Source organism: Taudactylus pleione, unplaced genomic scaffold (assembly GCF_031769625.1).
Source record: "Taudactylus pleione unplaced genomic scaffold, aTauple2 ptg000547l, whole genome shotgun sequence".
In the NCBI taxonomy this organism is placed as follows: domain Eukaryota; kingdom Metazoa; phylum Chordata; class Amphibia; order Anura; family Myobatrachidae; genus Taudactylus; species Taudactylus pleione.
The window spans coordinates 3,250,251-3,262,728 of record NW_028284949.1 but is presented as its reverse complement, the minus strand read 5'-3'; positions in this window follow the sequence as shown (position 1 = coordinate 3,262,728).

The following is a 12,478-nucleotide window of genomic DNA, read 5'->3' as shown; positions in this document are numbered from 1 at the left end:
TCACCTCTCCAGTCATCACCCAGACACATCCCCTGGTGTTACTGTATAATGTCCCATTCCCAGCAGTCACCTCTCCAGTCATCACCCAGACACATCCCCTGGTGTTACTGTATAATGTCCCATTCCCAGCAGTCACCTCTCCAGTCATCACCCAGACACATCTCCTGGTGTTACTGTATAATGTCCTATTCCCAGCAGTCACCTCTCCAGTCATCACCCAGACACATCTCCTGGTGTTACTGTATAATGTCCCATTCCCAGCAGTCACCTCTCCAGTCATCACCCAGACACATCCCCTGGTGTTACTGTATAATGTCCCATTCCCAGCAGTCACCTCTCCAGTCATCACCCAGACACAGCCCCTGGGGTTACTGTATAATGTCCCATTCCCAGCAGTCACCTCTCAAGTCATCACCCAGACACAGCCCCTGGTGTTACTGTATAAAGTCCCATTCCCAGCAGTCACCTCTCCAGTCAGCAGCTGAATGATCTTGTTGGTGAGTTCCAGGATCTTCTGGTCATTTTGTCTCTCATGTATCAGTGAGTGAGGTGGAGGTACCGGGATGGGGCTCGGAGTCCTGCTCAGTCCTCCTGACACACAGGACAACTCGCACTGTGCAACTGCTAGATACAGATGTGTCCTCATACATCTAGACTCAATACGCCAACCAGCGCAACTTGCCTGGCGTGAGTGAGTCGGCAGGTCCCGTGCTACTCTGCTAGCGCCGGGCATCTCCGAAAATTAGTCTAAGTCGCAATTCGACTAGGAAGCACCAGCAGACTGTGCTGATTAAGTTAATGTGACACTTGTATATCTGTGTGCACCTTTGTCCCACAAAGGTGGACGAAACGGCCGTCGGGGCTGATCCGGGTCCAGAGCATGTCTCCCCGGTTTACATTTATGTGCATCTGAACTGCTAGAACTGCTAAGTATTACCCGTCATGTATTCAATCCAGACGGTTCTTATACCTTGTATGGCTGTTCCAATATCTGGGACTGTATATATATATATATTTTAAATTTTTTCTCTGCAATAAGATTGGATTGCTCGGAGGCAGGCCCACACCATTTGTAGATGGAATAGAGGCCCTGATTCAGAGTCGGACGCTCTGACAGAGCGCTCGCTCTGAATCAGGGCGTCTTTTTTTTTTAATGGAGCGGCTAATGCGAGCGGCCAGGATGATGGTCGCGATGGTCAAGACCATCGCGACCATCGGGCTTGCGATGAGACTCTTGTGGTAGGGTCTCGTGGACGCAAGCCCCAGAGAGCTTTCGGCTCAAACAGAGCCGAAAGCTCTCCCACTGCCCCCAGACGGTAGGCGTTCTCATGGGAACGCCTCCGTCTGGGCAGCCACCTACCCGGCCCGCCCACCAAAGGGGGCGTGCTGTCACTCAACATCGACAGCACGCCCCCTTTGGTGCGAGACCCGGAGCGACGGATTGCCCGTCGCTATCCGGGTCTCGCGCATGCGCACGACGGAGCCGGCACCATCGTGCGCATTCGCTCTGGGCCACCATCGACCCGACTGCGAGCGCTCAGTGCTTGCGACCGGGTCTGAATCAGGCCCAGAGGGCCTAATTCAGCAAAGCACTAGCGTGCACTGCTGAATGCAGATTCCTGATGTTCGAGAATCTGTGCTGGCGCCAGACCCGTTCTGTGCATGTGCAGAACGGATCTGCGAGCCCGCACGGAGACTGTCAGCAGACTGTCAGTGATTGACAGTCTGCTGCAGTTTGGGTGCGGGAAGGGGAGGCGATGCCCTCCGTTTCCCGAAACAGAGGAGTGTCTCCGCCGTTGGGGGGGAGGGAAGAGACCAGCATCTCCATCGTCTGACTGATATTTCCTGGCCTCTTACTCTAATCTGCGGCGGCCAGCTGTGGGACCCCATAGGTCACGCAGCTAGCCGATGGTCCGCAGAATATACGATGCTGCGTTGGGCAACGCAGCTCAGATACGTAATGCAGCTGCTACATTATCTTAATTGCAAAGCTGCCTGCGTGCAGCTTTGCAATTGCGGTCCTTGCTGAATCAAGCCCAGAGTACAAAAAAAGAGTACGCCCTTCCTAATGTGGGACCTGTCAACAAAAAATGTCTCCGCACCACGTCCAAAAATCTGCAGGACGCCTGATGATCCTGCTGATCCACTACAGGAAGAGCCGGGACCACTATGGCACCTAGCGAAGGAATCAGGTTCAAATCCTGATGCCGGCAGACCGACAGCAGTAAGAATCCCGATAGGGGATTTAGGTAAGTATAACTAACCCTACACCCCCCCCCCCAACTCTCCCTTAGGGGTGCCTAACCCTACCCCCCTAAGTGCTTAAACCTAACGCCCCCGTCCCCGCAGCCTAAACCTTAGTCTCCCGGGGGGGTGCCTAACCCTAACCCCCCCTTCCCCTAGCCTAACCCTCCCGGGGTGTGGCCTAACCCTAAGTCCCCCCCCCCCCCAGGGTCCCCTAACCTACCCCCCCCCCCCCTCCTGGCATGCCAGGCGTCAGGCTCCCGCCGTAGATATAATGACAGGCGTCGAGATTTCGACGCCTGTCATTAGTACTCTGCCGGGATTTGACAGTCGGGATGCTGGCGGTCGGGATTTCGGCCGTCGGCTTCCTGACTGCATCCCCTTAGCGAGACGGCATGGCAATAAGTGCAGCATTCTGATATTTTAACTGTTGCTCATACAATTATGTGCTTAATGGTTCCTATATTACTGGCTTTGTTTTACTGGGGCAGTCTCCTGTGAGTACTTGTTTCGATTATGTGGACTTCTGACTATGGGTACAACCGTATGTGTATTCGGTACTTCCATATCTTTGCAGCCCCTGGTTACGCTACTTGCGTATCTTCACTATTCAGTGAAGATACGTAAGTAGCGTAAACTTCAGGAAATACTATTCAGACCCTTGCAGGCTCGCTGTGCTCGCCAAGCTGCAGGCATGGTGGCTCGCTTCGCTCGCCACATGGATTTATTCCCCCTCCATGCCCACTTGGATGGTAGGGAATGACGTTGGATGGTAGGGAATGACGTTGGACACTGGCTTATAGGTTTGTGTCAAACGTCATTCCCTGTCATTCCCTACCATCCAAGTGGGCATGGAGGGGGAATAAATCCATGTGGCGAGCTAAGCGAGCTACCGTGCCCGCAGCGCTGCGAGCGCAGCGAGCCCGCAAGGGTCCGATTAGTATTTCCTGAAGTTAATGCTACTTCCGTATCTTCAACACACATCCAGCATGGGGCCGCAAAGATACGGAAGTACCGTATATTCTATTATATTTCCTTGTCATGGAATTGGTTATATACTGTGTATACTCTATATAATAATACCTCGTATCAGTGTGTGCTGGGAGCTGTGTTATCCCCATCATACATCACTGTAAAGTCCCCTTTCCTCTATATAATAATAATACCACATATCAGTGTGTGCTGGGAGCTGTGTTATACCCCATCATATATCACTGTACAGTCTCCTCCCCCTATATAATAACAACATGTATTACAAATATATATTACCTCCGCCTAGTTCCCGTCTCACACCATAATCGTGGTGAAAAAAAAATCAGTTGTGGGGATCTCACCCACAGCAGCCCGTGACCTGTGACAATATGGCGCCTCCTGCCTCTGTTGCCCCGCCCACTTCGTAGCGTCACTTGTTACAGGCAGGATATCTTGTGTAAAATAAACGCTGCCTGGGAGACTATAACAAAATGGCCGCCACCGTCTTCCCTGAGTACGGTACATATTTAATAATAATACAAATATCACATTTTACACTTAATTATAATATTATCAGTCAGACCACATGCAGGTACCGTTATCCACGAGACAGCGTTTGTGTTATCCCACAGAAACAAAATACAGCATCTGTCCAGCATAGGATATTCACCATCTGTACTGCAAGAAAATGGCTTCCTGTATCTATCTAGTAGTACAGTACTACTGAAGAAGTCCACTACCTGCGTGAAGGGGATTTAGACATTACCCTACCCTATTAGGTGTGTGATATCACTATTCTACAGATCAGAGGGACCCCCTGCCCCAGGCTCACCCAGAGTGCTCTCAGGATCCTGTGACAAGTACAGTGTATGGCAGTAACACAATATTACTATATCACTAATAGTCACATTATTTTATACAGGTTGTATGTTATGTTTCTATTATGTCTCTCAGCACCTGAAGATAATTTGTCACATGTGAACCAATAATATTCTTAAACTATATGACATCTTTATCCTCACATACTTATTCAAATAATGATGTTATTCAATTTGTATACCTTTACTGCAATTATATTCTTATATATTAACAATTTTATCGGTGTTATTGAAATTATTTTACTGTACCATTATTTTTATTTTGCATATTTTTTTTATACATCACACAATGTTTCAAAGGACTCATGTAACCCATGTAGAATATCCCACATCTCCTGCATGTGTCTTCCTGTCCCTCCGTGATGTCAGTCTGACACAAACGTTTACACATAAAACGCATAGCACCCTCCTTTTCTTCTCCCTAAGTACCCTTTTGTTCGTCTCCCTCAGCACCCTCATGTTCTTCTCCCTCTCAGCACCCTCATATTCTTCTTCCTCTCAGCACCCTCATGTTCTTCTCCCTCTCTTTCAGTGCCCTCATTTTCTTCTCCCTCTCAGCACTCTCATGTTCTTCTCCCTCTCTGTACCCTCATGTTCTTCTCCCTCCCAGTACCCTCATGTTCTTCTCCGTCTCAGCGCCCTCATGTTCTTTTCCCTCTTTCAGTGCCCTCATGTTCTTCTCCCTCCCAGTACCCTCATGTTCTTCTCCGTCTCAGCGCCCTCATGTTCTTTTCCCTCTTTCAGTGCCCTCATGTTCTTCTCCCTCTCAGCGCCCTCATGTTCTTCTCCCTCTCTTTCAGTGCCCTCATGTTCTTCTCTCTTTCAGTGTCCTCATGTTCTTCTCCCTCTCAGCGCCCTCATGTTCTTCTCCCTCTCAGCGCCCTCATGTTCTTCGCCCTCTCAGCGCCCCCATGTTCTTCTCCCTCTCAGCGCCCTCATGTTCTTCTCTCTCTCAACGCCCTCATGTTCTCCTCTCTCAGCGCCCTCATGTTCTTCTCCCTCTCAGTGCCCTCATGTTCTTCTCCCTCTCAGCCCCCTCATGTTCTTCACTTTCAGTGCCCTCATGTTCTTCTCCCTCTCTTTCAGTGCCCTCATGTTCTTCTCCCTCTCAGCGTCCTCATGTTCTGTTCTGTCCACAGAGTTGCACATTTAGGACCCGATTCAGACCCGCTCGCTAGAATGCGTTTGCACGCAGCCAGACGATTGTTTGCATTCTGTGCATGCGTACGCACCGCAATGCGCATGCGCGAACCAGTGCGAGCGATCGGGAAGCATTCGCTTGCTGCGCACAGACAGCTTGGCAGAATGAGTGACAGAAGAAGCCATTTGTGGGTGGTGACATGGACTGGCCACTAGAAACGGGAGAGTGGAGGTGCGAATGCAGGCGCACCTGGGCATCTTAACGCCATTTCAGAGGCGTGCATAATTAAAAGGCAGTGTCATTGTACATGTCACTTTGTAGTATTCACTCGCAGTGCTTGCGGCAGGGTATGCTCAACCACAAGTGCTGCGATTGCATCCGATGTTACTCGATGTTACTGATAGTTGCATACACTTCCTGGATATGACGTGCGCAAGTGGGCGTCTTAAGACAGGCTGGTGGGCGTCTGCATACACAATGCGATCACACGCTAAGACATAGTGGGCGTGCTTAATGCCTTGCCGTGCGATCGCCTGCCTTGCAGAATTTGCATACGCATCTAGCGAGCAGGTCTGAATCAGGTCCTTAGTTCCAAGTACGCAATATTGGAGCAATTGCGAATAACTTTTGTCCAACTATGCATGGACCACAATGTGTCTGGCAATGGAATCTGTGTAGAAATAACTATAGAAAACATAAACAATCGACAGATACCATGATAAAAAGAAATGCAATTAATACATAATACACACAACAAGCTAGCATATAAAAGTAAAACAGAAAAAATGCAAAGCTGAAAGACTTCACATGATACTTATGAAATAGATTCTAATAACCAGACCTTCTTAAGTTAAAGCATACATGCCTACCCTCCCGGAATTCGCGGGAGGCTCCCGATTTTTCGAGTAACCCCCCGCACCCCCGGAAGGGTAGGCACTTCTCCCGCATTCTGCCCACTTCCTGGTGAAGTGGGCAGAATGTAGAGAAAATTAGCGGGGAACGGCGTTTCTGATAATTGGGTGCGGGGCCTAATGACATTATTCTATGAGAATTGTGTCATTTAGCCCCGCCCCTATTTTGAATATGCACAATTGTGAATTATTGTAAGGGGCGGGGCTTAATGACACGTACCGGTCGGCTCCATCCCCAACTCCGCCCACCCGCTTCACCTCCCCGGGCTTCTCCTGGGGAGGAAAATTTAATAGTTGGGCAGCACAGAGGGTGTAATGGTTAGCATTACTGCCTCACAGTACTGAGGTTATGGGTTCGATTCCCACCACGGCCCTACCTGTGTGGAGTTTGTATATTCTCCTCCGGGTACTCAGGTTTCCTCCCACACTCCAAAAATATACTGGTAGGTTAAGTGGCTCCCAACACAAATTAACCCTAGTGTGTATGTGTGTGCGCATGTGATAGGGAATATAGAGCGTAAGCTTCACTGGGGCAGGGACTGATGTGAATGGGCAAATCTTCTCTGTAAAGCGCTGCGGAATATGTGTGCGCTATATAAATAACTGGTAATAATAATAGTCGGCATGTATGAGTTAAAGGTGTTTATGTAAAATGATGAGAACATCAGTATTTGGTGTCTCTAAGGAACAAAGTATTTATCTTACGGATAAGTTAATTTTATAAGTAGAGAATGCTGTAACAGTAAAAACACACAGCAAATCCATCAACAATAATCATAAATGCACATAATCAATACAGTAACTAAAATGTATCACAATGTCAGACTACATACAAACAATACCGTTCTTGGATTCTCCTAGTTTGTATACAGAGTCTCCCTAACACACGTCTGCACTTAGGGCCTGATTCATAGATTAACGTTGGAGGCACCGGCCTTGGGTCTTTGTACGTAGCAGCTGAGCTAAAGAATGCAAAAGCAGCAGAAGGCACCTTAAGTATAAAAGACTCCCACTGCTGAGATGGTGAAAACTGTATGTAAGGGGGACCAATAGAGTTTTTTGATGCTGGTTAGCACTGGTATGTTACTAATTTACAGGGATAAACCCTAATAATTTCCAGGACTATAGAGAAGGTGTGTGTGTAGTCTGGGGATGGCATTTTCTGGAACGGTGTCCTCCGGCTAGTAGTACTGCTTCAGTGCCGCTCAGAGCACCCAAAGGAACCTACAGCGTGTAGAGCCTCCCGGATAATCTGTGATACTCTCCTTTTTCCTATTGGCGGCCCTGCCCATTGCATGACATCATGTGTTTGGGGCGGAGCCTGCTCAAGCACTGATGATTTTTAACGACTGTGCTAGACATTTAGAAGCTGATTAGTTGCTTTGCACAAGTTCTCTACTTTTTCTCTCTCCAGCACCCGATACATCTCCCCCTCAATTATTCTGTGTTTGATGTGGTGTTATTTTAAATAATATTCTATTATTGTACTATGTATTCCCATACACTCTATACACTGTTTGTATTTTGCTAACATAATAAAAATATTATACACAAAAAAATCAAAACAATGGCGTTTGTATCCACTTCTCCGCACATCTATCCAATATGTTTAGTCCCTTTCCGCTTTCCAAATCTGTGTTCAGTATACATCAGCCAGAAGGTTTAGCGGCTGATGCTGAGTTAGACGTACTGTATAAAGGACACAATTGGCAAAAATAGTGTATTGCTGCTCATATATCTCTTTGTGCATCAGCCCCCTAGTCTTTTATCGGGTGTCAGTGACCATCATCATTTAATTGTTGTCCAGTCAGACCTCAGCCTGGGCTTCTCTTGACATTCCAATTGTTCTCTTCTTATTTTGGCATTCTTGGCAAGACCCGATCAGATGTCCTCTGCACCTGCCGGTCTTCTATGTGGCTGACTGTAGGTTAGTACTATACGCAGTACAATCCGGATTTATAGCCTTGGGATCGGGCTGAAACATTGAGGGTTTGGTCCCCACTTTCTGGCAAGTCCTCTGTAAAGATTTCATGGACAAGTTGGCACCTTGTAACCTTTCAACATACTTTGATCACCTGATCACCTACTGCAATACGTGTAGGTGTGTTTTCCAGGAAGCAGTGTCGAGAGACGGAACGCATTGGAACGTCACACTGGTCTGTCTTGCTGCTAATTGTCAATATCCTTTTCCCTCCTGAGCACAAATGTACTTGTAGGAGAACTCTGGGCTTATGTCTTGGTTGTGGGCTAAGGGCCACATTACTTAATGCCTCTTAAGCTGGGTGTCTAGAGTAGACCAAGTATTATAAGTGGAAGTGAGGTGAACGGGAAAATTAATCTTCTGGTCATAAAGTGTATTTAAAATTTTTAGTCTGTTTATTTTAGTCCAGTTAGACGCAATCTACTGGCAGATGCCCAGCGAGCTACTGGTAGATTGCGATCGCCCTTTAGGCCAGGTCTGCTTTAGACAGATGAGTTTTGTGAATCGCAAGGTAGACTGTAAAGGTGTTTATGTTTTAGCAGTTCAGACTATCTCCAACCCAAAAGTCTTCTTTGGGTGAACTGGAGGGATGTAAGACTCCTTCCCTTTTTGTTTCCTAAAACAATACTCTTGTACCGAAAGCACCTGGAAACAATGGCCAAGGGCCATTCATTTTGCAGTATTCAAAGGATTTTTTTATTAATACTTAAAATTGTATGAATACTGTAACTTAACACACAATCATGAAGTTGTGGCTTCTCTAGGGCAAGATGGAATCCACTAGTTGTCATACCTCACTACAGGGTGCGAGCTCTTGGCATCTTGGCAGCAGTAGCTCCTAGATGTGGTCACTCCTGTATAAACACCCAACGCGTTTCATCTACTGTGACTTCCTCAAGACTGTTTTATCTTTATTTTTCTGTTATGACTGACCATCCAAAATAAAGAATTTGAAAAAAAAAGACTGTTTTATCTGAAGAAAGTATTTACTGCATTTGTCCTCAGTCTCCTTGTATATATATATATATATATATATATATATATATATATATATATCTGCCCAATGTGCAGTTTTCTGGTCTTTGATTTGTATGTAGGATAGTATTGTTGCTTTTCTTTGAATTACATACTTATTTTAATAAGCAATACATCCATTTTAGATGGACACAGAGCATTGAGAAGTGTTCATACAGCTATTGTGTATCAGCAATGATTTTTGCCAGGGTGTTACATAACTGAAGCCATATTTCAATTTTATACTTTTGTGTAATAGAATAGCTAATACCCAGTTGACACCACATACCAAATAACCAAATAGGTTTTAGTCAACATAGTATTATTTATACCATGGTTTCCTCAATATTGACTCTCATAATAACATAATTATCTAACATTGAACTATCATAAAACTGTCACATCCTCTTGAGAGTCCTGGCTCTTCTCTTGCACTATGGGAGAAATGCCATGATGTCTCTCCCATCACCCACTGCAGGGGGAGTCGGAATATGGAGCTCATGAGTGAGCTCCAGCCAGCTCCCTCCGTGGACGCAGCAGCCAATGAGAGTTTGTCTGACTCTCATTGGCTGGCTGCTATAACAAACACACAGCCGCTCTCACTGCGGTCTGCCCTACACTTGTGGGGCCGGGGGACTAGCGGGGGTAGTCCATCCCTTGGCTGCTGGTGGCACTGCCAGATGGCGCCCCCCCTTTGGTCGGCGCCCCTGGCGAGTGCCATCTTGGCCAATTGGTAGATACACCCCTGCCTCTATATATAGAGTTTTATAACAAATAGATTGTGCTACACTGAACATGAAAACACAATTTTTGTGTTACGGCAATATTAATTTGTGAACTGTGTCCAATTACTCAATTGTATGTTAGTAATGTAAAAAGGACACACTGGATTAATGCCTCATTTTCCTCTGATGAAACTACAGATTTTGGAGCAGAAACTAATGTCAGCTTGAATTGGCCATGGATTCACATGCAATCAAAGTTTCACCTCTGTACATGTACCAGAATAATAGGTATGGAAAAAGGTGCAATCTTGCGCTGGAAAGGAGCAGCTAAAGGTTCCTTCCATTAGACCTACGCCGGGAGCCCGACACCCGGTATACCGATCGAAGGTAAGCCGGGTGCCAGCCACGGACAGCCTTTAGGTTAGGGGCTCCAGGGGGAAACTTAGGGTTAGGCACCCCCCAGGAGGGTTAGGCTAGGGGAAGGGGGGGTTAGGCACTCCCGGGGGGAGGTTAGGGTTAGGCACCCCCCGGGAGACTTAGTGTTAGGCTGCGGGGAAGGGGGGGTTAAGTTTAGGCAGTTAGAGGGGGGTTAGGGTTAGGCAGTTAGAGGGGGGTTAGGGTTAGGCACCCCCCCGGGAGACTTAGGGTTAGGCTGCGGGGAAGGGGGGGTTAGGTTTAGGCACTTGGGGGGGTGAGGTTAGGGTTAGGCACCCCTAAAGGAGGGTTAGGGTAGGGAGTATGATTAGCTATACTTACTGAAATGAATGATTAGCTATACTTACTGAAATGAACGATCGGGATCTTCACCCCTGCCGGACTGCCGCTGTCGGTATTAGAACCGCCGGGATTCCTGTTTAGATATCTTGTATTTTACTGGGGACTTTAATACAGTGAAAAAAGTTTGAATGGTGGAACCACCCTGTGATCACGAAGTAAAATGTGAAAGATGCTCACATTAGGGATTACTTTATCAAATAATTTGTAGGCATATAAAGGTATCTTTTATTCATCCCGCGTGGAATATTCACAGGAGGCGTTTAAATCTCATATCACCACGTGTACAGACACCCTCCAAACAAAAGCAGCTTACATGTATGCTTACAGGTGTCACACTCTGTACTTTCCACGTTGCAGTTTCTTTACTTTTCATAATATTCCAGATTCACTCCCACAGATTATATTCAGATTTTTATACATACATGAAAGATGAACAAAATTAATACTGATAAATATAATTCGATGTATCCAAAAATCAAACTTTCCTGGATGATGTCATATATTTCATCAACCAAATAAAGGTACAAGAACCCGAAGGGGCCCCAAAAAGTTCTCACCCTTGTGCATGTAATCACTAGCAAAAGATCCAAATGTCCATAGGAACACCACACCACTGTTTTTCAACTAGTAATGTCTTTATCAAGATGATGGTGTTACTGCATCTGGGTTAGATCTATATACCTATACAAGTCCCGCCCTTTCCTAAGGCTTCAAAGTGACAAAGTGCTATTTCATATTCACAAAATGCATAATTACTAACATATTATAAAACTATAATCTCAGCACTCCATAATGCTATGAAAAACGCTATATATATATATACACACACACACACGTTAAAAACATTAGAATTGATGAATAATAGGTAAAAAAAAAAACATGGTACTTTCGGTTGCCAATAATATACAAGGTTGTCATGGTAACCGGAGTATAGTCCAATCATAGTGTTAGAGAATATCCATCACTAGGGCTCCTACTCTTAAGCCTCTAGTGTATATGAAACCATGTGATCGGCCTCCCAAATACTGGTCACTAGGGTTGTGCAGATTCTCTAGTGATCTAATCTTCTACTTTTGGTCCGCACTCCAGACAGGGCAGCCGGGAAGGAGTGTGAATGACGTGCACGCTTATACTACTTCCTCTATAATGAGTGGTGCTTCTAGTGTTAGTGGTCTGCCATTTTGGGTGAGCCCGACAATATAGGACACCAATATGTATTTTGGCTATTACTACTTCCTCTATAGTGAATGGTGCCTCTAGTCTTAGTGGTCCGCCATTTTGAATTAGCCCAATTATATAGGACACTAATATAATATGTATTTTGGCTATTAATTCCACCATTTTGGGTGAGTTCATATATCAGGGAGCTCCGCATATGACAACAATATAATATGGTAACAAATCAATCCTACATAGTAATAATACTTCTAAAAACATCTCTATATATAGAAATCCAGATAAGAAAGTAGTACATAATTATATACTCGCAGATTTCATAAATAAAAATGTTTCAATAAAAATCCATAGGTTAAAAAGATTGTTAAAATAAATAAAATCTTCAAATATATATAAAAAGGGAGAAATTTCAATCTAAAAAGGGAACATACTGTGACAAGAAATCACATATACCGGATAAAAGTCCAACACCCTTTATTGCCAGCACAGGCAGGTTACAGCTTCATACAGCAGACTTGCAATTCAGATTTTTTAGGCAGTTCTCCAAGCAGCATATCTTAAAGCAGTACAGGTTCACATCATCTCATAGTTGCACAGGAATAGTCAGCATATCAGCAGCAGTTCATATCACAGGAACAGTGGCCCTGACATCCCACACC